The following is a 24,657-nucleotide window of genomic DNA, read 5'->3' on the forward strand; positions in this document are numbered from 1 at the left end:
CGCCGCTCTCGGAGTAATTGCCGCGGCTTCAGAGGCTGCGGGGGCGCAGCTTCCTCCGGCGGGGGGCCTTCGCGTCGGCGGCCGCGGCCGCGGGGCCTCTCCTGAGTGCCCAGGGTCACCGTCCCCGAAACCCGGCGGCGCGGCCCTTCGTCCCCCTCCCCGCCCCCAGTCCGTCTCCTCGCTCCGGTCAGCAGCAGTCTTCTTCGCCGCCGCCTCTGCGGTTCCTCCGGCGGCCCGGCCCGGCCCGCCCGCCCCGCGTCCCCTCCGGCCGGTGCCTCTCCCCCCGGCGGGCTGCCTGCATGTCTTTGCTGCCCTCAGCCCCGCCGCCACCGCCGCCGCCGCCTCCCCCGCCGCCGCAGCACCAGCACCAGCAGCAGCCGCCCCGCCGCCGCCGCCGCCGTCGCCGCCCGGACCCCGGCGCGCTGAATGCAGGTGAGGAGGGGGCAAAGGCCCTCCGCGACCCCAGGCCCAGTCGCCTTTGCTTGCCCACCCGCCCGCGAGCCAGGTCCGGGCCCTGCCTGTCGCGGCCGCTTCCCTTCGGGGCGGGCGGGAGTGAGGCCCGCCCGTGGGTGTTTGTGTTTGCGTCTGCGGCCGCGGCTTCGGAGGGGAAGCATCTGTGGGGGCCTGGTGCGCGCGCGCGCGTGTTTGTGTGTGTGTCTGTTTCCCCTGCCGCGGGGAAATGGCTGCTGTTGCTCCTTCTGGGCCAGAGGAAGAGAATGAGGTAGAGTGTTTTTGTGCCTCCGAGTAGAATCGAGAGTGTTGGGAAGAGGAGCGCGTCCCCGGGGAAATGAGGTGGGAGAGGGACAAATGTGCGTGTGGGTGTGCGAGTTGGGACCCTGGCCGGCGGGGAGGCTGCCTGAGGACCCGGAGCGAGTGGGTGTGTGTCGGGTGTGGAGCTGACCCGTATCGCTGTCGGAGACGGCGAAGGTTCCGGGGTGTGTGTTGGGGGTGGGGGGCGGGGGTCAGCGCCCAGGGCCCTGGACTCTGGGGGTGGATTTCGTGTGTCTGGGACCCTCGAGTGGCGTGCCTCCCCCTACCCCCATTTTGTGGCTGAGGCTCCGGTGCCTCGCAGGTGAGCGCTGCTCGGGCTTCGACCCGGCCGGGGAGGGTGAGTGTGTGTGCGGCACACGGACTGCAGCCAGGCCGGGAGAGCTGCGGGTCGGGGCCGCGCCGCTGTTCCCGGGCCCGGCAGGAAGCGCGCCGGCCTGCAGCGCGGCCTAACCGCCTCGGCGCCCGCCCGCCAGCGCGCCAGCCTCCCGCCAGCCTTCTCGGACGCCTCCCGGGACGCCGGGCCCGCGGGGGCCCAGGGCGCTGCCTCGGGCCTGGGCAGGTGAGGGTCGGAGGCGGGACGCGCGGATTGCCGTCGCCTCGGCCGCCTCCGCGTCTGCTGAAGGGAGGCGAAGGCATATTTTGGCGTTCGAACTGCAAGCTCTTCCCCTAGCCGACGGTGGGACCCGAGGGAAAGTGAATCAAAGCAGTAAATCTGGTGAATACGCGGTGTCCAGATCCCTTCTCTTCATCTTTCCCTGAAGGCTGGGTGGAGGGACTAAGTGCACATTTTCAGTCTTCGTTGCCTGTTTTTTCGTGGATAAGATATATGCATCTTTTTAAGATAAGAATTTTCTTGAGAGGCCGGGGCAGAAATGGAAGCTGGCTTCCCTGTTCTGTGGTGTTGGTGAGATTGGATCGATTTTGTACGTTTGAAATTGTTTTATCCTGCCTCCTAGGGGGAAAGGCGTGTACACGCCGAGCCGTGGAGGTCGGTGAGGAAGAGGAAGTTACTGTAGCTGTCATCGTCCTATTTAGCTTATAGGCTGTTTAGGTGGGTTGTTTTCAGGGAGTTTAGCTAAGCAGTTTGCACACGTTGGAAGCACAGTACTACATTTTAGGAGATACTACCTTATTGTCTCTACTTATCTTAATTGCCAATCAAGATAGTCGCTTACAAACAAGTTTTCGCTCAGTCTCCCAAACCTAGATCAAACAGCCTTTATTTGCTTACCCAGTGGGTGTTTCTGGAAGGCTGTTTTGCAGAATGGAACTGTAAAGCTCAACCTGCAAAGAGGTACACAGTGCATTTTAGACCCAAATATAAATCCGTATTTGGATAATTACTTGCTGATTTATTTTACTGCACCCTCTTTTCGTTTGCAATTAGTTAGCTCATCTAGTTAAAGCCCTATAGATAAAGTCATGATATAGATTTGATCCTTGCAGACCATGCTGTATATAATGGCCAGATAGCTCCATTTCTAAACCTGGTTTCACAAAGAAATGTTCAGGCTGTTCACTGGGAGGGAAGAAAAGGAGTGAAGGAGAGCTGTTTTCTAAGACCATTGCAGGAAAAACAACACTTGTAGTTAAATGGAAAAAAGGACTTGTTTTACAGACCTCAGAACTCTGGCTGTGCCCTATTTCTTAGCAGTTTGACCTTAGCAAGTTACCTAATGTCTGTCAGCCTCTGTTTTCTCATTTGTAACAGGGAGATAATACATTTATAGTAAGGTTGTCCTGAGGGTAGGATGAGAAAACTTGTTGGGCACATAGTAGATGCTTAGTTAAATATTCTTCTTCCTGCAGCCCTGATTCTGGGCATTGAAACACATGTTTAAGTACAAATACCCATTTGGTAACTGAGAACAATATTATGTAACTGTAAGTTAAAAAATCACAGTAGAACATTTCGGAGTCCTTCGATATACATAAGGTATATATAAACAACTCTTGATGTTGTATTTTGTCTTTTTCCTAGAAATAAGACTTATCATTAAAGTAGCCTACTACATTAGTTTATAGAGGCTATCTAGTCATACTTTTTTTCCCTAGTATTTTTGAATAGGCCATTGCAGTTTCATTACTTTTTATGAATTCTTACTGTGTAGCCCTGGAAATAGTGCCTTAAGCTGTATACAGCACATACATGCTCCCTTACAGTCAAGCATTAAAATGGATCAAGGAATCAGAGTTTACCTTTATACAAAAGTGTAAGTGCCAAAAAAATTGCTGTGTAATTCTTTTGGTTCATGTTGACTGATTTGGTAAACAAAACCCTCTTGGAATATTTTCCTGAATAGCTTAAGGAAAAATCCTCAATCAACTTTTAATAGCTTTCCATTTTTATTATTTTGTTTGGAGTCGTAAATGTGTTTTTCATTTCATTTTAATTGTATTTTGGTGGGAAAAAATGATTTGCAATTTAAGGTAAAGGCAATGGAGAAGTTGAAAGGATTTTTTTTTCTTTTCTTCTTTTTTTTTTTTTTTTGGTGAGGGCAGGGTGAAGAGGATGTTGAGAGAAGTTTCATTGGTTTAAGTTTGTAATATCTATTTACTAATGCAGGGCTCCCAGTTAGGCCTTATTTATATTTATATCAGCAATGCTAAGATTAAAAAAAAACAAACTAGTTCCAAAATTTCGACACTTTTGTGAAGGAGAGTAGAATGCAAAATATCATGGTTTTGTTAAAGTGTGTCTTTGGTTGTGTGTGCATTTACAATGAACAGAATTAATCTGCCATATGGTTATATTTAAAGGAAGAATTAATTCTTCCTTAAGCATTATGAATGATAATAAAATGAGTAAATATACTAAAACTATAATTTTTAATACTTTAAAAACAATGAAATAGAAATTAATTTTGTCCTTAACTAGGGCAAACATCTGATATTGCAAATTAAACGTTATGAATTACAGTGTTTTAAAACACTTCATAATTTTTTAATTTGAGAAAATTGAGGAAAACCTTTTTTGTTTTGGCTTTTATATTTTTAATGTTTTAAAATTTATCTATTAGATTTGAATCAGTTAACATACATTATAGTATTGGTTTCAGGAGTAGAATTTAGTGATTCATCACTTACATATAACACCCAGTGCTCATCCTGACCAGTGCCCTCCTTAATGCCCATCACCCATTTAGCCCATTCCCCCCAGCAACCTCCCCTCAAGCAACCCTCAGTTTCTTCTCTTTATTTTAGAGTCTCTTATGGTTTGCCTCCCTCTCTGTTTTTATCTTATTTTTCTTCCCTTCTCCTATGTTCATTTGTTGTGAGGAAAACATTTCTTGGTAATCATGAAAGTACTGAATATTAAGACGTGGACAGTAAAATTTATTAACAGTGGAACTGCTAATTCTATCGTTGTTTAAAGTAATTATGTTACAACAAAACCAAGGTGGAAAATTGTTTTAAAATTTAATGTTACTTAAATGGGCTTTTAAACCGTCTTGCACATATTACTTTGGATAATGTTAAGTAGAGTAATAAATACACCAGAATTTCAGTGGCTTCACACATGTAAGTTTGTATTTTGCTCACGTGTAACAGTTCTGTGCAGGTGCTCCTGGTTAGCAGACTTGTTGCTTTCCTCTGTGTGGTATTTGAGGGACCCTGACTCCTTATATCTATGTATGGTTCCACCATTCTTTAGGGCCTTGGAGCCCTGCGTGTTGCTTACTGACCATTTAAGAACTCCCAGACTTAAGTGACCAACATCTGCCCACATTTGATTGGTGAGAAGTTGTCACAGAGCCTTATTGGAATGCAAGGGAGATGGGAATATAGTCCCCAGATGGTGGACAGCTTGGGGCATTTCATGATGTTGTTTTAAATGGTAGCATATATTTATGAAATTCTGTCAAAAAGGTGAGTTATAATACTTAAAAATTGCTTTCCATCTTCAAAGAGTAAAATTGGGCCCGGTGGGGTGAGAAGGAAGGAGTTAAAGCCACAAGAGGAGGAAGAGCTCTTTTCTATGAGGACTTTGAATGACAAGTGAAATCATGCTATTTAAAGAGAGAAATTTCACAGAGAACATAACAATTGGATTTTATAACCTTTAGTAGGTCTCTCCTTTACTGTCTAGTTATCTACTCTCATTGTGGTCTACTGGGTTCTGGCTGTTGGAGCTTTTTTCTCTTTGTACTTTGAAATCCGTTGAATTTCAGTTTCTGGGTTATAGTTTCTTGGCAAACAGAGTTTTGAATTTTTACTTTCTATTAGGATAAAATATTATTATTAACTTTAAGGAAATTTTGTGGACCTTACTATGTTTTACTGTTTGCTGTTGCTGTTTTTGTAATTCTAAAGTCATCTTAATATATGTGAGACTTCACCCTGAAAGAACAATAAAATCATCAAATAAACAACAAAGATTTAATTATTAACTTTGTGCTTATGTTTCATGATGAAGATATTACAATTTTCTTTGATTAACTGCACTAACACTGAGCCTGTTAAGGGAATTTTATCTCTGGACAACTTTAATTTTAATCGAATTACAAGTTACTCTTTCATTACTTAGGATTATTGTAATGTGAAAACTTAGTGCTGTGTTCTCCTTCACTTATTTTTATTTTGAACAGTTTGGTTAGGGATCTATAGGAGTTTTGGAAGGAAGGAAGACTTTTGAGTAGTCTTGTTAACTTCTCCCTGGTACATATTTTTAATATTTTGCATTTTGAAAATTTAAGCCCTTATTTGAGGGCCCATTCTGTATCCATTATTATACTTGATTCTAAAGAGAAGTATGAAAGAACTAGAAGAAACCCTTGCAAAACTTGTAGGTTATGAGTAAAGGAGATAAAACATAGGATTTAGTTATTTCAAAACATTTAATGAACAAGCCCAAGTCACTACAGTATAAACTGTTTGCAGACATTCTGTGAAGGAGTAACGTGAAATGGAATGGTGGGTGGGTCAGGGACTACTTAAATTGAGAGAATTTTTTTGGTAACAGCTTTTTTGAAATAGAATTCACTTACCATAGAAATAGCCCATTTAAAATATATAACTAGTAGTGTATAGTATATTCACGGTAGTGCAGCCATCACCACAGTTTTAGAACATTTTAATCACCTGAAATACAAATCCTGTATCCTTTAAGAGTACCCCCCCCCCCCCGCCGTTCTCCCATATGCTTACTTCTAGGCAATCACTCATCTGCTTTCTGACTATATTCGCCTATTCTGAACATTTCATACAAATGTAACTGTAGTGTAATATGTGGTCTTTATTTTTTTTAACGTTTATTTATTTTTGAGACAGAGAGAGACACAGCATGAACGGGAGAGGGGCAGAGAGAGAGGGAGACACAGAATCAGAAGCAGGCTCCAGGCTCTGAGCCATCAGCCCAGAGCCGGTGCGGGGCTCGAACTCGCGGACTGCGAGATCATGACCTGAGCTGAAGTCGTACGCTTAACCGACTGAGCCACCCAGGTGCCCCAGTATGTGGTCTTTTATTACAGGCTTGTTTCACTTTGTTTTCAAGGTTTCATTCATGTTATAGTACTCATTCTTTTTATGGTTGCATAATATGCCTTCATATGGATAAATACTACATTTTGTTTATCAGCTAATGGACATTTGGTTTGTTTTTAGTTTTTGGCTATTATATAAGTAATTCAGGTATGAACATTCATATACAAGTTTTTGTGTATATAGTTTTTAGCCCTCTTGAATATATGCCAAGGAATGGAATTGCTGGATCATATGGTACCTCTGTGTTTGCTTGCTTTTAAGTTTTTAAAAAATGTTTATTTTGATAAAGAGCACAACAAGCAGGGGAGGCAGAGAGAGAGAATCCCAGCAGGAACCGTGTTGTCAGCACAGAGCCCGATGCCAGGCTGGAATTCACAAACTATGAGATCATGACCTGAGCCAAAATTAAGAGTCGGATGCTTACCCAACTGAGCCAATCTTGCACCCCTTGTTTTTTTTAAAAATTTTACTTTTTAAGTAATCTGTACACTCACTGTGGGGCTCGAACTCACAACCCCGAAATAAAAAGTTGCATGCTCCACTAACCAAGCCAGCCAGGCACCCCATGGTGCCTTTATGTTTACACTTTTGAAGAACTTCTGTTTTCCAAAGCACCCTTACTGTTTCACATCCCTACCAGCAGTGTAGGAGGGCTCCAGTTTCTCCACATTCTTGCCAACGTTTGTTATATCTGTCTTTTTGATCATAGCTTTCCTAGTGGGTGTTAAGTAGTATTTCATTGTGGTTTTGATTTGCATTTCCCTAAGGATGCTGTGTCTTTTCATTTGCTTATTGGCCATTTGTATAGCTCTACCTATCATCTATCATTTATCTATGTACTTATATTTGAGAGATGTGTATTCAAATCCCTTGCACATTTTTAAATTGTTATTTATCTTTTGATCACTGAGTTGTAAGAGTCCTTTGTATGTATAGAAAGTAGTCCTTTATCACATACATGATTTGCAAAAATTTCCCCCATTCAGTGAGTTGTCGTTTCACTTTCCTGATGATGTCTTTTGAAGAATAAAATTTTTAAGTTTTGATGAAGTCTAGTCTAAGTTTTTGTTGCTTGTGCTTTTGGTGTCCTATCTAAGAAACCATTTACTAATCTGAGGTCATGGAGATTTATCCTTCTGTTTTGTCCTAGGAGTTTTTTTTAGTTTCGGCACTTATATTTGATTTTTTGATCCATTTTGAGTTGATTTCTGCATATGACCTGATGTAGGGAGTCTAACGTGGATATCCAGTTGTCCCGGTACCATTTTTTTTGCCCATTTAATTGTCTTGTTGTTCCTCTCAGATCAGTTAACTATAAATATGAGGGTTTATTTCTGGACTTAAAATTTTATTCCGTTGATCTATTTGATTTTCCTTATACCAAAGTACTGTCTTGACTGCTATATCTTTGTTCTTGGGAAGTGTGAGAACTTTGTTCTTCTTTTTCAAGTTTGTTTTGGCTATTTAAAGAAGTCAGCTGGAATTTTGACGGAATTTTGTCAAATCTGTAGATCGATTTGGGGAGCATTGCCTTAACAATACTGTCTTCCTGTTCACAAACATGACATCTTTCCATTTATTTAGATCTACTTTGATTTCTTTCAATAATATTTTGCAGTTTTTAGAGTCTAGGTTTTATACTTATTTTGCTGCCTTTATTCCTGAATATTTTGTTCTTTTAGATGCTGTTGTAAATGTAAATGTTTTATCTTTGGGTTCATTGCAAGTGTATAAAAATACAATTGATTTTTGTCTATTGATCTTGTATCTTGTAACCTTGCTGAACTTTATAGGTCTAATACTGTTTTAGTTCATTACATAGGATTTTCTGTATAACAAAGGTCATATCACCTGTAGAGATAGTTTTTACTTCTTTTTTAATCTGGATGTGCTTGGTTTCATTTTCTTGTCTAATTATCTCGGCTGAAACCTGCAGGACCTTGTTGAAAAGAAGTGTCAAGAACAGATACCTTGTCTTGTTCCTGATCTTGGGGGAGAGCATTCAGTCTTCCACTATTAAGTATGGTGTTAGCTGTGGGGTTTTAATAGATGCTGTTTGCTAGGTTAAGGAAGTTCTGTAACTAGTTTGTTGAATGTTTTTCTCATGAAGGGATCTTGGGGCATTGGGGTTGTTTTTGAGGGAAATACGGAATATGAATTACAAAAGTGAAGATACTGTGTCCAGTAATGAGGGCCTAGCTTTCCCTACCCTCTTTGTCCTTCTCCCTTATTTCCTCCCCTCCCTACTCCTTTATGTTCTCTAATGTCTTCCCATTGACCCATATGCACATTTGGAGGGTTCTTAATCCTTTTCTGAAGATTTTCTGAATAACTTACATCCTTGAGGAGCAGTGGAGAATATTGTTTCTTTTGAAAAACATTCAATAAAAATGGGATGTTTCCCCCTGATTACATTAGTAGCTAGTTTGGTGGGGGATACAAGAAGCAGAGAGAATACTGAATCATAAATGAAGAACTAATCATAGAATTAAAAAGATGGGAATAAACTTTTGTGATATCAAGGGTATGGTGTTTTTTGTTTTTAAGTTTAAGAGAGAGCGAGCATCCCAAGCAGGCTCTATTTTATCAGCACAGAGCCTGACATGGGGCTTGAACTCACAAACTGCCAGATCATGACCTGAGTCGAAATCGAGAGTTGGATGCTTAACCGACTGAGGCACTCCAGCATCCCAAGGGCATGGTTAATGAAGAATTCCATGTTTACTTTGAACCTGGTTGTTACCAGACTTTTCCCCCAAATATTTCAGCATGAATAGTTTTGTTTTTGTAAGTTTTCTAAAAAACTTGATAGCTTTCTTAGGAAATTTTACTCTGCAAAGTAAGGTTATGTTTCAGTGATGTGATTACCCTTTAATTTTTGGAACTTTAATTGTATTTATATGCAGTTAAATTCTGATTCGGTAAATACTTTTTATTTTATCTATTTAGTTTAAAATTTTAATGTTTATTTATTTTTGAGAGAGAGAGAGCGCAAGCTAGCAGGGGAGGGACAGAGAGAGAGCGAGAGAGAGACAGAGAGACAGAATCTGAAGCAGGCTCCAGGCTCTGAGCTGTCAGCACAGAGCCCAACATGGAGCTCAAACTCACAAGCCATGAGATCATGGCCTGAGCTGAAGTTGGCCGCTTAAGCACCTGAGCCATCCAGGTGCCCATCAATAAGTATTTTTTAAAAATGTTATTTCTCTGCATGTTATAAGTCTCAGAAGTTAAGTAACTTTGGGTTTAGCCAAGAATCTTCCTGTTTACAAGTCAGAATTGCAAAGTGGTGATAGATTTTTTGTTTTGTATTCTCTTTTATAGTAGGATACATTTCATTTTTTTTAGATCATGTTAAAATCTCATTGTAGATAAAAATTTATTTTTAAGTTTTTTGAAGAAATAAGTGGTTTACTTTGTTGTGAGAGACTCATTCATACTGAATAGATACCAGGTAATTTGAGGCTGTTCATATGTATTTATTAATAATAGAAATTGGTGACACCAAGTAGAAGTTATAGCACTTTATCTTTTATCTTTTTCCCCCAAATTACTTAGAGTCTCTAAATGAGTAGTGTAGATCAGAGTTCTATAATACTAATAACTATTAAGAGAATAGAACTAAATTTAGGGTATACCAACTGTAAATGTCTCTTTATACAAAAGACTTTCTTGAGATCTTTATATATTTATGGCTGTGTGACCATAATGCTTATATTTAAAGGAAAACCAAAAAAACTGGCATGAATATGTTCTGTTATAGGTTCATATTATTAGTTCAGTCTTCTGCAACTTATGAAATAATCTATTGTGAATAATGTACCAAATGATAATGTTGAAACAGTGTAAAAATTTTAATCACTTTAAAGTATAACTTACTAATAAATAAGAAGCTTCTACTGGCTATCAGCTATTGTATTCAGGGTTCTGGGTAATAGAAAGTTTGGAATAGTCTCTTCTAGGAAATGGAACAGATATTTATTGAGCTACTGAGTACTAAGGTTTGTGAAAGCCATCTGCTTTAAGAATGTCATCTAAATTCGTTTTCGTGAAAATTTTGTGTATTAGAGTATGATTCTTATTCTACAGGTGGTTAATAATGTGAACCCTTGGATCCTTTACTTCCTAGCTCTTGGGAAACTTACTTCTCCATGCTTCAGTTTTCTCATCTGTAATGAGGAGATAATAATAGCTCTTATCTTACAGGGTTGTGAGAATTAAATCAAGTAATACCTATAAATTTTTTTTTAATGTTTATTTACTTTTGAAGGAGAGAGAGAAAGAGTGTGAGCAAGGGAGGGGCAGAGAGAGAGGGAGACACAGAATCCGAAGCAGGCTCCAGGCTCTGAGCTCTCAGCACAGAGCCTAGTGTAGGGCTTGAACCCACAAACCGTGAGATCATGACCTGAGCCTAAGTTGGATGCTTTACTGACTGAGCCACCCAGGCTCCCCCCCACCCCCCGCCAAGTAATACCTATAAAGTGCTTATAATAGTATGTGGCACATCTGTAGTAACAAAACAAAACTAAAAACAATATATGTTAGCCATTACTTTTTTTTTTTTAATCGGGAGCCATACAAGTTAAATAACTTGACTCCAAAATGCTCCAAAATAAAATTCCTCTTTTATTACTTACACATATAAGGGATTTACTAAGCAATTTATTTACGCCCAGATGAATAGTGAGTATAAGCAGTATATGCTGACTGACAAAAACTATTAAGTGCTATAACATACAGAGTACATATGGGTTGGTAATCTACAGGGATAAGGAGGAGATAGAAGTTGATCTCACCTTTATGGCTAGGATAAGGAAGGAAAGGAAAATGTAGTAGAACACTGCAGCATCCATTTTTGTTCTTTAACTTCTATTCCTTTGTATACGTCATCACTAGAGAAATCCTTGAAAAATTCATTTGGCATTGCTTAAATCCCGTTCCTAAAATCCTTTAGTAACAGTAATAGTTACTATTTTTTGGTTGCATACTATGTGCTAAGGGACTTATATAGTGAATATCTTGGCTTTGTGGGTCACATTAAGATCTCTGTCCTATATTCTTTTTTTTTGTCGTAGTTCTTTATTCTTTCAACAGTCCTTAAGAATGTAAAACCATTTACTGCTTGCAAACCAAGCTGTAGTTTGCTGACCTCGCTGCTGGGAGATTTACATGATTTCTTGTTAGAATCTTGGCAAAATTGATATTATTAATCCCTATTTTATAGTTGAGGAAACTGAAGCTTAGCGAGGCAAATTTGATGAAATTCATTTAGCAAGGAAATGACAGAGCTCAAATTCAGATTTAGGTCACTGGAATTCCTAAACCTGTGTGCTTTCCAGGATATCCTGCTGCTGCTTATTTCTTTTAGAAGAAAGTGGAGATTTCATAGGATTATATGTAAGACCCATTATGATCTTATCCTTGTGTACTTCTTCAGTTTTATCATTTATTACTCCTCTCTCCTGAACATATTACCTAGACTTGCCATGTTGAGTGACTGATAGCCCAGTTTATGGTTTGCATGTGCCTATAGTATCGTACACTTTATGACTTTTTTGATAATTCACCTTAGATAGTTTCTACTCTAGGAAACCTTGCCTGATGATTGTTCTAATCCTTGGTTTAGGCCCTTTCTGTGCTTCCGTAGCATCCTGTGCATTCCTTTTTCATAATAATTTACTGGGTTGTCTTGTATTTACCTGGTTTCTGTTTCTACTTTTCTATTAAACTGTTGAGTTTTTAAGGGCAGAAATACTTCACTTTGTAGCCCATGTGTTTATAAGGGTTAAATTCCTCCTACTGTGTATCAGTGTACTGAGTGTTTAGTATATATTAGGGGCTTAGTAACTGTTTACTAAATAAATGAATAATGGCATTGCAAATGTAGAAATTACATCAACAAATACATAGTAGCAGAAAGACAAGTCCAGGTTCAAGTAGGAAAGAGAAATTTAGTTAATTTCTGGTTAATTTCCCTAGCTTCAGTAGAAACAAGGAGGCTGATAAGGCAAATTGGAACATGATTATTAGGGAGGGGTTTGAATGCCTAGGTAAGGGATTTTAGTTTTATCCTAGGTTCAACTCTGGAGCAACCAAGGGGTTTTTACATCTGTAAATTGAGATTCTCTTATTAATGACTGAATTTTGTTATAACGTTGTTTTAGATAATACTTCTAGGGCATAGCTATATATTACTTTCGATTACTCATAATTATCAATACCACTGTTAAACACATTCAGAGCATTGGGTGTTTTGAGCAGGTTGGTGGCAGGTTGAAATTATTCAAGAAGTTATCTGGTTGAGGTATGCAGAATCATTTGAAGTCAGAATGGGAGGAGGGAGGCTCTTTTTTAAAAGAGTTAAAATGCAAAGTGATTAAGTCAAGAAATAGATCTGTGTCAGTTGGGATAACTAGAGCTTTTAATAAAATGACACTGGTGATTGAATATGAAGGAAGAAGTCAGATGACTGAGAAACCAGAAGGAGGAGACAATTTCGGGAAGAAAATTATGAATTCAGTGTTAGACAAATTGATTAAAATTGGAATGATTTCTATTTTTGCCTGGATTTAGGCCCTAATTGCTTTATGCCTGAGTAATTAGAATAGCCTCATGATTGTTGTCCCTTTCTGCCTCTAATGGATGAGTGGTATATTTGGATACAGGTGGATGTTTTTGGTATAGACCGTTTTGCAGAAGGCTGTAGAGCCTTTTTAGAACAATGATTTTAAGCGAATAAAAGAAAATAAGATGAAAAAGGAACATGTTATATTAAAATACTAAAATATATAAAAACATTTGTGATATTGATATTGTGCCTTTTTGTCAATACATTTAAATTACAAGATCTAAATAACTACTATAATTTTGAAGTAGTGATATATATAGGTGATATCTCAAGATATTTGTAATAACTAATAACTTACGTTAGTGACCAAAATTACAGGTACTGCTAATATCATGGTAGGTGTTTTAGCTCCTAATTGAAAGAGGTACTAAATTTTCATTAGAGATGAGTAGAAGTGGTGATGTAATTTTTTTTCCAGACACCAGGTTAGTAATCTTTGCTTGTATTATGTTCTGGTTTCAAGCTATTTGTGTATTTTTGTCATAGTACTATGCTATTTTTTTTTTTCAGGTGGCAACATTTTTTCATGTCTGCTTTTGGAAATAATATGTGCTCCCTAGATAAAAAAAATGATACTGAAGACCATAATTTCCTGGTCATCTTATCTCATAGGAGATCAAAGACTGTTGGTAGTATGAACTGTTTTCTGTTTCTAGGCAATATGTACAATATATAACCACATAAACGTCCATAACTTACATGATTTTTAAATTTGCTTTCTGATTTAACAACATATTATGACCATTTTTTTGATCAGTAGATCTGCCCCATGCTTTTAAAAAAAAATACAGCATTTTTAAAAAAGTGAGATACTACCATATTGCAAAAATCACTATTTTACAGTGTATGCTTCAGTGGTTTTAGTATTTTCACTGTGTTGTGAACCACCACTGCTGTCTAATTTCAAAACATTTCCATCACCCTCAGAAGAAAACCTTATCCTTGTTAGCTATTCCTGTTTTCCTATTTTTTCATCTGTTGGCAATTACTAGTCTGCTTTTTCTCTTATGGATTTGCTAGGCATTAAATGTAAATGGAATCATACAATATGTGAATTTTTGTGTCTGGCTTCTTTCACTTAGTGTAATGTTTTAAAGATGATTTCATGTAGTAGCATGTAATAGTACTTCATTACTTTAAAAAAATTTTTTTTAAATGTTTATTTTTGAGAGAGAGAGAGAGAGAGAGAGAGAGACAGAGACAGAGTGTGAGCATGGGAAGGGCAGAGAGAGAGGGAGACACAGAGTCTGAAGCAGGCTCCAGACTCTGAGCCGGCAGCACAGAGCCTGATGCGGGACTTGAACTCACGAACTGTGAGATCATGACCTGAGCCTAAGCCAGACGCTTAACCGACTGAGCCACCCAGGCGCCCAGTACTTCATTACTTTTTATGGCTGAATAATATGCTGTTATATGGGCATATCATATTTGGCTCATTCATCTATCAACTGATAGACATTTGGGTTGTTTCCACATATTATATTATATTACATTACATTACATTACATTATATTATATTATACTATACTATACTATATTATTTCAACTATTATAAATAATTCTGCTCTAAGCATTTATTAACACATTTTTGTGTGGACATAGGTTTGCACTTCTCTTGGGTATATACCTAAGGGTGGAATTACTGGATCACATGGCAGTTTGATTTTAGTTTTTTGAAGACTGACAAACTTTTTCACAGCAGCTGTGTCATTTTACGTTTCCACACATATGCTTTCTGATGGATGAATTGTAATCCATTTTATTGATGTGCTATAATTCAGTCCCCTATTGACTGGTAAATTAATTGATTTCCTTATTTTTGACAATTACCAACACTAATGCAGAGAAAAGACACATAAATGTACCTTCACACTTTTTTAAAGGATAAATTTCTAGAAGTGAACTTGCTGGATTACAATGATTACACATTTAAAATTTTGAAATATCTTGTTGGGTTACCTTTTAGAGATGTATAAAATTATATTCCCATCAGTTGTGTAATGGGATGCCTGTTTCCCCAAACTCTTATTCATGTTATTAATCTTTGCTATTCTAATAATAAAGTCATACACTTTTTAAAAAAATGTTATATTTACGTTTACCTTTCTTTTGGCCAATCTTTTGTGATTTGCCTGATTATGACCTTTACTTCCAATTTATCTGTTGGGGTGTTGACATTTTTTTCTTATTGATTTGTAAAAGCTGTTTATATTTTAGAAACATTGCCTCATTATCCATTATAAATGTTAGAGATTTTGCTCCAGTTTCCTCTTGATCTTTTGACTTTATGACTTAGCTCTTTGCCTTACAGACATTAGATTTTTTTATATTGTTTAATCTGCCATTTTTTAATAGTCTTTACTTTGTTTAGAAAAGTCTTCTGCACTCCAAGATTATAAGATTATTCTGCATTTCCCTGCAGAAATGTTTTACTTATTTATTTATTTATTCCTCCATAAATGTTTAGAATTAAATTTGTCATGTTTTAGTAGAGGAATCTTGGATTTTGTGGTTGGAGTCATCCATATTCAGATTTCAGTCTAGTCACTTACTCAGGTGTTGGATGTTTCACAACTTCTCTGTACTTCAGCTTTCTCATAGGCAAAATGGGAATTAATATGTAGTTTTAATTTTAGTAAAGTTAAATGTGATAATGTGTACAAATAGTCTAGCACAGTATCTGGACACAAACTGGCATTCAGTGCATGTTTTCTTATCTCTCCCACTCAAGTCTGTCTTCTTCAGCCTATTTATAATCTGATTCAGAAGATGAGGGAAAAGTTTCAGGAAGTAGAGGGTGGTCCTCAGTTTGTAAAACCAGAGAAATCATATAGGATGAGCTGACTGAAAAGAGGGTTGAAAATTGATTTAGTAATTTTGAAGTCATTTTAATAAAGAACATTTTTCATTTGAGTGATGAGAGACAGCCATATTTTAATAGAATGAAGGCTAAAGCCATTCAACATACACTAAGGATGATTAAGAGTGTATGCATTATCCTCATTATATCTTTGAGAAATAGTTGTAACTCTTGTTTCTTTCATTGTTAGAATGCTGGTAAGAGGACGGGGATAGCAATACTAATACATATATAGTATATATAAATTGTAGACAAATTTAGGCCATTTTTACTATTAGTTGGAATTACAGTACTTGTAGCACATTTCACAGTGAATTCATCAAACCAGTCAAGAACTACCTCTCTATTTGGATTTTATTCTTAGTACCCCTTTTTGGAATTTACACACATTCTTTCATTACAGTTATTTGTAGGGACGCCTGGGTGGCTCAGTTGGTTAAGTGTCCAACTTCTGCTCAGGCCATGATCTCATGGCTCAGGAGTTTGAGCCCTGCATCGGGCTCTGTGCTGACAGTTCAGAGCCTGGAGCCTGCTTCGGATTCTGTGTCTCCCTCTCTTTCTGCCCCTCCCCTGCTTGCACACCGTGTCTCTCTCTCTGTCTCTCTGTCTCTCAAATATAAGTAAACATTTAAAAAATTGCAATTATTTGTAAACAATGTTATATATCCTTTGTGCAGTGCAACTTTAAGTGCATTTTAGAAAGAGATGGGAAATAAATGTTTACAGTAATCATTGTTTACATTTTCTTCATCTTTCCTAGACTATAAGATTTTTAGGGCAATGAACACAGTTCTAATAATTAAAAATAATGGATTTTTGACAGTTGTTTATAATGCAGGAGTTTTGACAAATGTTTATAAAGCATTATACTGTTTTTTTTTTATAAAACAGCTTCAAAATAAAGTTTTAAAAAATTGCTAATAAAAATGTTCATTTAGATTTTTCTCGAATGGAGAAATAATAGGTGTGCATTATGTGTAATTGGGTTTTAGAAAGTGGTTATCAAATTCTATTCCTTGACTCTGGGGTAACTGCCTGTTCCTAGTATGTTGCAAGTATACGGTCCTCATTTTGTTAGCCTCAAAACAAGAAGGAAATTCTGTATTGGTTAGCTTAGGAGGAAGGTAATGAGTTTAAGTAACAAAACAGGAAATTTGTTTCTCTGTGACCTTTAATGAGTTTGTGAGGTTGGCATTTTGACTACAGGATTGAAATTCAGAAGAGTTTTATATTTAGTTTGCTTTGTTGCTTTTGCAGTTATCTACTTGTCAAGGAGAAAAGTAGGAATCCAAGTTAAAGACTGCTACCTTTGTGGGGAAATGATGAACAGTACTCTTCCTTCTGCTGACAAAATCTGGGTATCTGTATTTTATAATGGCTGGTTTTTGCTTTTACATAGGGAGGGCCAAAGTATCCTTTCCTGGAATCAAGCTTGACTCAAAGCCTTTGTAAGTTCTCTTATTTTTTATCCTTTTAAGCAACTATTTTAGGAACTGTTTTAAAGCTGACACCCCTTCCCTTCTGACCTTTTCCGCTCAGTACAAAGCACCACTTTCTTGGCAGTAATTTATATGAGTGGAGTGGGTACTCTCCTTAGGCATTTTTTCCTGCCAAAAAGTTAAGGATTAGCTCTATTGTTTGATGCTATCTGTTTTGGATCAATGTGAGTCAGCGTTGGCCCTGCCTTTTAAATTCTTTCATAATAAGGTGCTGGCACTTTGGAACCCTTTCCTTGATGGAGCTTTTCTTTGTGCCTTATCAAGTTTTAGAGTTTGGTTACTAAGGCTTTTCTGTTTTATTCCACTATTTTTAATGGATTCTTGTATTTACATATGGCTTTTCTAAATTATACACCCTGGTTTTCAGGTATGTTAAACTAGTTTTAACACCTTTAAGTGTGTATCTTGCTGAGTATATCTAATGACGAAGCATTGTATTATTTGATTCAGGTCAAAAGTGTGAGATAGTTTGATTACTCCCAGACTTTCATTGTTAGTCAAGATTTAATTAAGTTATTTTCTAAAGAAATAGAAAAGCTAAAATAATTAGAAGAGCTATTCAATATGAAGAGACATTCGTTAGTTAAATTTTTATTGATACTATCAGGTTTAGTTTTCTAGTAACAGAAACCAGTTTCTTGAATAAGTGTTTATATTTTCTTGATGCAATGCAGCATTCTTAGTTCTACACAGATGATTTTTTGCTTACATACACTCAAGACATTACATTTGTGAAACATTAAATTCTTTGGTTTTACATACCACTAGAGAGGCAGAGCCTGATATTGGAAGGTAGGAGAAGGAAAAAGGTGATTTTATTTCCTATGAAGTATTAGAATGTTACTTGAGGCTTCCCCCACCCCCCACTTTTAAACATGTTGGCTGAGTACAGTTTTTCTAATGGATTTGTCAACTTTGATAAGAACTCTCAATCGTTGATATGCTCACTTTTTAACAGTGTGGCTTATCTAGGTGATCTATAATCTTTTTACAGATTACGGATGCCCTTGCATCTTGTCTCAGAGTCTGAACATATTTACTCTTTGTTTTTAGCAGCAAACATGTTTTCATTTCTGGTAGGTTTGAAGACACAGACTGTGTTGTGGATTCTTGTTTACTCACTTTCAGATTACACAGTCAATTGATTTAGGAGAATACTTTGGGCAGTACTTGTTATTGATTGGCAATTTTAGGAGAATGCTTGAAGTAAATTTTCTGATATTGTAGGCATCCTTGTGAATATAATACTCTTGCTTTTGTTTTTTCTCTCTCCCGCTTAACTTTGGTAGGTATACTGTAATGAAAAAGAGAAATTCAAATGAGAATTTGCACCAGTCAGATACAGTGACCTTTGATGATCAGTATGCTAAGGAGCATGCTGGAGAATAGACAAATGACTTTGCATGTTTATCCTTGAATACATGCCAGATATATTGGATAGATCTATCTTGACTACATAATAGCATCTTAAGTACGTAACAGGGTGGAAACTTTGTTCTCCATCTGTGGCTTTTTTCTTGCTTATCTGGATATCTTACAGCTTCTAAGAGGGATGTGAGTACTATTGGAGTTAGGCTGACAGTGAATTTAGAGGATAAGACTACAAATAAAAAAATTCCAAGCCATTTATTTATTTATTTTGTATCTGTGTTAGTGACAAAGTAGGAAATGAAATAAAGAACTGCTAGCGTGAGAATTTGTTAGAGAAATGGGAACATGGTTTCTCTTGTGTTATCTCTAAGTTTGTTGAATGGTCAACTGCACAGTAATAGGTGTTAAGTTTGTTGTTCCCATGCCAGAAAAACAAACTGTTCTGAGTCACTATGTAGTCCATTCAGGTTACGTGGATTTAGGGTGTTAAGAGTATGATAGTAATAGGATTTCGGTATTCCTGGGTCTCTAGCCATAATATCATCTATCCATCTATCTTTGGGGTTTCCGAGGGGGCTATTCATATGAAAAAAATGAGAATTGAATTCTCAACTTTTTAATGTAGAAATTGTGCTGGACTATTTTAAAATCAGGACCTGTTTGGACCTCCTATGCTTCTATCCTCCCTGCTTCTAGATCAGTTTTTTAAAAAATCAGTTTGCCTAAAGAATCAGTTTGCTTAAATTATTAAAATTGTTTTCTTTTTTTTTTTTAACAAAATTTAAATCTGGTGTAGTTAACATACATTATGTTATGTTTCCAGTATGCGAAATGGTGATTCAATAAAAACTGTCTTCTTTCACTCAGCAAAATTATTTTGAAAGTTTTTCATGTTGTCATGTGTATCATCAGTAGGTCATTCCTTTTTATTGCTGAGTGATATTTCATTCTTGTATTTACTACATTTTATTTATCTGTCAGCCTGTTGGTAGACATTTGGGTTGTTTACAGTTTTTGGCTATCATAGGTAAGAACATTGGAGATCAGTTGAGTCTTTGGACATATGTTCTTATTTTTCTTGGGTAAGTATTTAGTACTGGGATGTCTGGGTCTTACAGGTATATATTTAACTATTAAAGAAGCTGCCAAACTGCTTTCCAAAGTTTTACTGTTTTTCCTTATCTTCATTGTATGAGAGTTCCTGTTGCTCCACATTCTTACCTGTCAGCCATTGTAATATTAACCATTCTAGCAGGGGTGTAGTGGTACCTCACATTTTCTGTTTTATGGATCATGCTTTTCTGTTATTTAAGAAATTGCTGCCAGACTTACAGTCATAAAGATTTTCACCTGTGTTTTCTTCAGGATGTTTTATAATTTTAGCTTTTACTTTTACAGCCCTCCTGTTTCTCTAAAACAGACATAAGGAAAACTCCTACAATCTAGAATAGTTGTGATTACTAGTGAATTAATAATACATGTAAATTAATACATGTTACATATTTTGAGTTAATTTTTGAATGTGGTGTGAGGTAAAGGTTGAGGCTTATTTGCCTGAATATGGCAATCTGATGGCTCTAGCCCTATTTATTAAATATTATCCTTTCCCTTTAGAATTGTGTTGGCAACTCTGTTGAAAATTAATTGACCTTATACCTATGAATTTACTTCTAGATTCTCTTTTTGTTCTCAAATTGATCTGTTTACCTTTATGCTAACTTGCTGCCATGATTATTGTGGCTTTGTAATAACTCTTGAAATCATGTAGTATAAGCTTCTAATTTTATTTTTCCTTTTCAAAGTTGTTTGTTCTAGGTCCTTTGTAGTTCTATGTAAATTTTATAAATTAAGAAAAAAATTTTTTAACGTTATTTATTTTTGAGGGAGAGACAGAGACAGAGCATGAGCAGGGGAGGAACAGAGAGAGGGAGACACAGAATCTGAAACAGGCTCTAGGCTCTGAGCTGTCAGCACAGAGCCCCACGAGGGGCTCAAACTCATGAACTGTGAGATCATGACCTGAGCTGAAGTCTGACACTTAACCCGCTGAGGTACCCAGGCGCCCCTATAAATTTTTTGTAATGTTTATTTTTGAGAGAGAGAGAGACAGAGAGTGCGAGTGAGCAGGGGAAGGGGCAGAGAGGGATAGAGAGAGAGGGAGACAAAGAATCTGAAGCAGGCTTCAGGCTCCAAGCTGTCAGCACAGAACCCCATGCAGGGCTTGAACCCACAAACCCTGAGATCATGACCTGAGGCAAAGTCAGATGCTTAACGACTGAGCCACCCAGGTACCCCTCCATGTAAATTTTAGAATGTCTTGTCAATTTCCTTTTTTTTTTTTTACCTTTTTTTGTTTTTAATTTATTTTTGAGAGACAGAGCGTGAGTGGGGGAGGGGCAGAGAGCAAGGGAGACACAGAATCCAAAGTAGGCTCCAGGCTCTGAGCTGTCAGCACAGAGCCTGACATGGAGCTTGAACCCACGAACTGCGAGATCAGGATCTGAGCTGAAGTCAGATGCTTAAGCCACCCAGGCACCCCTGAGCTTGTCAGTTTCTATAAAAACTACCTGCTTGGATTTGATTGAAATTTCATTGAATGTATAGATCGATTGGGGGAGAATTAACATCTTAACACTGTTGAATCTTCTGTTCTTTGAAGATGATGTATGTCTCCATTTATTTAGCTCTTTACTTTTTGTCAGTGTTGTAGTTTTCAATGTCCAGATTTTGCACATCTTTTTTTTAATTTGAATATAATTGACACATGATGTACATTAGTTTCACGTGTACAGCGTAGTGAATTAACGAGTTTTATGTTAACGAGTTTTCACGTGTACAGCCTAGTGAGTTAACGGGTTTTATACTATGTTTGCACATCTTTTTTCCAGTATTGTATAACTTTTTAAAATTAATAAAACATTTTTAATGTTTATTTGTTTTTGAGAGGGAGAGAGAGCGAGCACGGGCTGGGGAGGGGCAGAGAGAGAGAAGCACAGAATCCGAAGCAGTTTCCAGGCTCCCCAGCTGTCAGCACAGAGCCCGACACTGGGCTCCAACTCATGAACTGTGAGACCATGACCTGAACCGAAGTCAGATAGTTAACTGACTAAGCCACCCAGGCGCCCCTGCAGTATTGTATAATTTTTGATGTTATTATAAGTATTAAAAAAAAATTCAGCTTCTGATTGCTTGTTGTTTGTATCTAGAAATAAAATAGATTTTGGGGGTAATTCTGTCTTGTTTCCTGCAACCTTGCTGAATTTATTAATTCTAGTATCTTTTTTTTGTAGATTTTGTAGCATTTTCTGCATATACGCAGTCATGTTGCCTGAGACCAAAGATGCTTTTGATTCCTTCTTCCAATCTCAGTGCCTGTTACATCTTTTTCTTGTCTGATTGTGTGGGCTACAGTATTCAGAACAAAGTTGAATAGAAATGAGAGCAGTCATCTTTGCCTTATTCTTGATGTTGGCAGGAAAGCATTTAGAACTTAACTATGAAGTATGATATCTGTAGCTTTTTAATAGATGCCATTTATCAGACTGAGTATGTTCCCTTTTATTTTTTATTATTATTTTTTATTTTTTAAAAATTTACGTCCCAGTTAGTTAGCATATAGTGCCACAATGATTTCAGGGGCAGATTCCTTAATGCCCCTTTCCCATTTAGCCCATCCCCCTCCCACAACCCCTGTAGTAACCAACCCTCTGTTTATTGTCCATATTTAAGAGTCTCTTATGTTTTGTCCCCCTCCCTGTTTTTATATTATTTTTGTTTCCCTTATGTTCATCTGTTTTGTCTCTTAAAGTCCTCATATGAGTGAAGTCATATAATATTTATCTTTCTTTGACTGACTAGTTTCACTTAGTGTAATACACTCCAGTTCCATCTACATAGTTGCAAATGGCAAGATTTCATTCTTTTTGATTGCTGAGTAATTCCATTGTGTATATATATACCACATCTTCTTTATCCATTCCTCCATCGATGGACATTTGGGCTCTTTCCATACTTTGGCTATTGTTGATAGTGCTGCTATAAACATTGGGGGGCATGTGTCCCTTTGGAACAGCACACCTGTATCCTTTGGATAAATACCTAGTAGTACAATTGCTGGGTCATAGGATAGTTCTATTTTTAGTTTTTTGAGGACCCTCCATACTGTTTTCCAGAGTGGCTGCACCAGCTTGAATTCCCATCCATTTTATTTTTTAAAAGAGAATTCTTTGATCTTAAATAGGAATGCTGCTTGGATTTTTCCAAATGCTTTTTAATCTAAATGTAGGTGGATTGTATTGATTTTTTGGAATGTTAGCCCTTGTATTCCTGAGATAAGCACCACTTGGTATGATGTATCATCCTTTTATATATTACTAGATTTGATTTGCTAAAATTAAAAAAAAAACATTTTATGTGCTGTCTGGTTTTGATATTAGATAACATTCACCTCAACTTTATGGAAGAGCTTGTAGAGAATCATACTGTTCCTTCTCTAAAGGCTATCCAAGGTTGAGAACCACTGGACTATAGATGATCATCCATTTCCTTCTATTTCCAAAATTTTAAGTCTGTTCTCGTATAATAGGAGGTATACATGCTCATAAAGAACAGCTTCTATGTCTTATTATTTAATGAATGAACCTCTTTGGAGATGGATTAGAAGTAAGTTAAGTTTTACACAGAGCGAGTTGGATGCTTGATTTGAATTTTTTAGTGAAGCAGAATTAACTCCAAGGAACTGAACATCTATAGGAGAGGGAAGTCAGGATTTACGATACTTAGTGGAATGCTAGAGTTGGCTTGAGCTGGTTTGAAAGAACCAGTTGTTACTATTTTGTTGTTAATTTTTCAGGAATTTTGCAAGCCAGTTACTGAATCCAACCTATTAAAAAGTTATTTACATAACAAAATTAAACCATATTAGAAGCAAATGCTGAAAACTCATAATTTCCTACTTATTTACTACTAATAATAATTTTGAGGTTATTTCCTTCTGAAATACAATATAATGATATGTTACTGGGCATCCTGTTGACAGCTTGAAATCTGGCTTTCAAAATTTGGAAATTTTGTACCACAAATACACATGGGGGTGTATGCACCACAGAAATAGGAACATGCTACAAATAGGGTTTAATTTGTTGTTTCGGAGCATGAGGAAATATTAATAGTCCAGCTTATCTTTTTTCTCATGTACCATTACAAAATCAGTTATCTATTTGGGAATGAAGTAAATCTCTGCAAATTATAAACTAAACATTTTACACTACACATTCTTTCTTTTTTTCTTTTTTAAATTTAAATTCCAGTTAGGTAGCATACAGTTTAATATAGCTTCAGTGTGCAATTTATTTTTTTTCAAATTTTTATTTAAATTTCAGTTAGGTAACATACAGTGTAATATTAGTTTCAAGCATAGAATTTAGTGGTTCATCACTTACTGACAACATTCCGTGCTCAACACAGCAAGTACCCAGCTTAAACTTTAATATGCTCTGAGTCTGTTGTGAATAGCACAAAAAATTAGGTAAACATTCTTGCAGTAATAGACAACCGTTACCAGCAAAGAGAGTGCTCATATTTAGCAGCACCCATGACCTCTACTTACTAGGTGCCATTAACACCATTCCCCCAAGTTGTGACAACCAGAACACCAGACATTGACAAATATCCTTTAATGAACAAAATCACCGCTAGTTGAGAACCACATTTTTAGACAGGATTTCAGTGTGTGCTATGAGACTGCAGTTTGTCATTTTAGTATTTCTTAGAGTCATGATAGTTGCATTAATCAGTATTTTTTAGACTGCCATGAGTTTTATGCAGTAGATCTTTCTTACTTTCATGTTAGTACAGCTGCTTGATTTAGTTTGCCTTCTAGATTGGTCAATTGGTGACTGCTCAAAATGATGGCTAAAAAAACATTCTTTCTTGCCTGTATATGGGCCGGGGGGGGGCGGGGGGGGGAGGGGTAGAGAGAGGGAGACAAAGAATCCCAAGCAGGCTCAGCACTGTCAGCACAGAGCCTGACTCCGGGCTCGAACTCA

The 24,657-nt window shown here is 37.4% G+C and overlaps 1 protein-coding gene across 1 annotated transcript in view; it reads left to right on the forward strand.

Annotated features, from left to right (window-relative positions):
• The first annotated feature begins 298 nt into the window (after nt 1-298).
• Nucleotides 299-24,657, forward strand: part of CNOT6L (CCR4-NOT transcription complex subunit 6 like) — a 112,363-nt gene continuing 88,004 nt past the window's right edge. The window contains exon 1 of the mRNA XM_027058911.2: nt 299-432. The gene's annotated coding sequence lies outside the window, so the exon portion shown is untranslated. The remainder of the gene's footprint in view (nt 433-24,657) is intronic.

The sequence above is a fragment of the Acinonyx jubatus genome, chromosome B1 (genome assembly GCF_027475565.1).
Source record: "Acinonyx jubatus isolate Ajub_Pintada_27869175 chromosome B1, VMU_Ajub_asm_v1.0, whole genome shotgun sequence".
NCBI lineage: Eukaryota > Metazoa > Chordata > Mammalia > Carnivora > Felidae > Acinonyx > Acinonyx jubatus.